Here is a 2,895-nt window from a genome sequence, read left to right as displayed (position 1 = left end):
TGGAGAGTGGGAAGACGGAATAGGGCAAGGAAATCTACAAAGCTTAATACTGTCTTACTTGACTGTTAGGATTTTTTTCTTACTCATTAACCAGTGCAGTAGCCAAACACAGGAATAAGAAGTCCCAACACACTGCTAGTATTTCCACACTCTGCAGAGCTGGGGCAAAGATTTGTAGAGATACATGGTAAACTACACTGCAGAACTGGAAGGAATGAAAAATCAGGTTAATCAGCTACACTACAACCATCTGGGAAGGATCTACCACATAGCACATCCACAGGATTGCTGCAGCCAGTTGTGCTGCTGAAGGAGCTGTTTGTGAGACAGCAACATGCTCCCTCCCTCCCCCTCCAGGATCCCCAGCAAACACACTGCTTACCAGTCGCTCTCTACATTGCTTGTGACCACCAGCTATGAAAAGTGCAAATAAAGGGTCACACTATGCAAAACATGACAGTACCTGCAGTGTTAAGACACAGTACTATTGCCTTTATGCTAGCAAAGGCAGGAACTGCAGGCTTCAAGCCTCAAATTAAAAAAAAAACAACACAGCAGTCTTTTGGGTCTCTGCCTCGATCCCTGAACATGATCTTTTTCATCTCGGCTTCAAGCCTCAAATTAAAAAAAAACCAACACAGCAGTCTTTTGGGTCTCCGCCTCGATCCCTGAACATGATCTTTTCATCGCCATACCATTTCCAACTTTGATTTTCATCTGTGAAATACGTGACACCCAGACTGATTTTATGGAAGTCTTTACAAAACACAAGCACCCATAAATACACCTAAGAAGACACATTCTATCCATCTCATTGCATTTCAGATCATTTATTCTTGTTTGAAGGAGATAGGCTCAGCTCCTCAATGAGCTGATGGGACCTTACCACACAGCTCCACAAACACTAACACCAATGAAAAGGAGCAAGAGCATTCATAGGTAGAGAGAGGAAGACAAAACTCCCTACTGAGGCAGAACCATGGGCCCAAATGCCCTTATGAGTATGCACTTAGCCTTCATATTCTGCTCACAGTGTACACACAATCACAGCCATGGTTTCCATCCCTCCCTCTATCCAAATCCAAACCAATCTATTGTGGCTTTCTGGTTTTGGCCTTTAACACTTCAGCTGAAGCTGACCATATAGGCCTTCACTAGCAACTGATGTGACTGTGTACCAGCCTAACAACCAACCCATGAAACAGTTCTTAATTTAATCCTTCCACAAAATTTAAAAACTCAGCTTTAGTCTGGTCAAAACTATATTTCAAAGAATGCTTTATAATGAACCAGAAATGCTGGAGGTAAGAGACGAAGTGACTCCTACCTTTCAAAAGTCGAGTAAAACTTAACCTACTGCCAACTACGAGATATATATTTTGGTTTTGGAAACCCACAGGTCAGACATGACTCCATACACACTTCTTAATTGATTCATAAATAGTAAATTAATTCATTTTGGATTGGGTTAAAGAAATATAAATTAATATTCAGCTTTCACTGTTGGCTTATCTAAGACTGTCAGGAATTGAGTAGATTAAGAGGGCTCTCTCAACATGAACTCAGGAGGATGCAATGTGGTACACTGATGCACTCCTTTTCTCTGGGTCAGATGTGACGTCCATCATTCAATTAGTTACTCATTTCACCTACACTGAGGAAATTGGATACATTATATTGTACAATAGCCTCAGCAAGGAGATACTTTCCACCAGCCCCAGCTCACAGTGTCATTTCTGGAACCACAGTAAACATTTATCAAGAGACTGATGCTCTAAGACCACGAGCTGCATCTTCCCATGACCCAAATGACTTAACCTGTCGTGGCAAAGCACACTGCTTGTCACTTCAGGTATTAAGGAAAAAATGTAAAATTGTTGATAAGGTTTACACGAAATATTATGTGTCAGAATGTTCTCTATTAAACATTATGTCTCAGTAAGTTCAGAGACATGCCACAGATTTTAATTCATCTCACCCCAAGCTACTGAACTGGGTCATTCTATTAGACTTTAAAATATCCCAAACCTGCATCATTCTCAGCTGATGTTCAGAAGCACATGACAGCTCTGCAGAGCATAAATTTAACTAAAGCTTAACAACTTTATTGAATGTGGAGAGATTAATAAATTAGGACTGCAACAAGGTAAAATAAAAGGCAAAGGCAAAATCAAAACTGAGCACGGAACAGAAAAAAGTGCAACGTGATATTCCCGTTACTTAATGCAATAAGATTCATTTGCCCTAAAGATACTATTAAGTGACTGTTTACAATCTGTTCCTCAAAGAAAGCAATCAATAGAACTGTCCGTGCTTCGAATGCAATCTGTGAAACCAACAGCCTGTTAGGACACCCTTCCTTTCCCTGTTATTATTTGCTAGCAATTAATCAGGAGCAAACCATTCTATCCTTTTCCTTCAGTAAACCCTTTAACTGCCTGATAGTTTTATTTAATAGGGACATGAAGGTGTATTGTTTGCTTGTTTGACACAAGCACCAGAGATTTCCAGCAGATTTATACTTTAAGCAGTTTATAACATAAAACATTCACCTGTTAATCTGAATAATAAAATTCTGTAGGAGTTCAACTCAGGGCAAATATGTAAACATTAATTCAAAATCGTGTGCCTAGATATATGAAACAATTATTTAACTGCATCAAGATATTTAAGTAAGAAAAACAGCTTCCTACACAGTATTTACCCAAATTATTCACTGTCACTCATCTTTAAATGCTGTACAGATTTAAATGCCTATCTGCAAATGAAGAGCTATTATACTGAAACAGGGCCTTGATGCACAAAGGAGTTACATTCGCAATACACAAAATAAAGAAATGCTTTCTGAAGTTATGATATACATTCCTCATTTGACAGCAAATTTTAAAAGCAATG

General features: G+C 39.0%; 1 protein-coding gene across 3 annotated transcripts in view; it reads right to left on the bottom strand.

Moving 5' to 3' along the window:
* The window catches only part of FAM135A (family with sequence similarity 135, member A), a 57,079-nt gene that overhangs the window by 36,677 nt on the left and 17,507 nt on the right, over window positions 1-2,895 (bottom strand). The gene's annotated exons all lie outside the window — the stretch shown is intronic.

The sequence above is a fragment of the Acanthisitta chloris genome, unplaced genomic scaffold, assembly GCF_000695815.1.
Source record: "Acanthisitta chloris isolate BGI_N310 unplaced genomic scaffold, ASM69581v1 scaffold5954, whole genome shotgun sequence".
Lineage (NCBI taxonomy): Eukaryota > Metazoa > Chordata > Aves > Passeriformes > Acanthisittidae > Acanthisitta > Acanthisitta chloris.
Note: the sequence above shows the minus strand (reverse complement) of the source record. Positions and strands in the feature narration are given on the sequence as shown.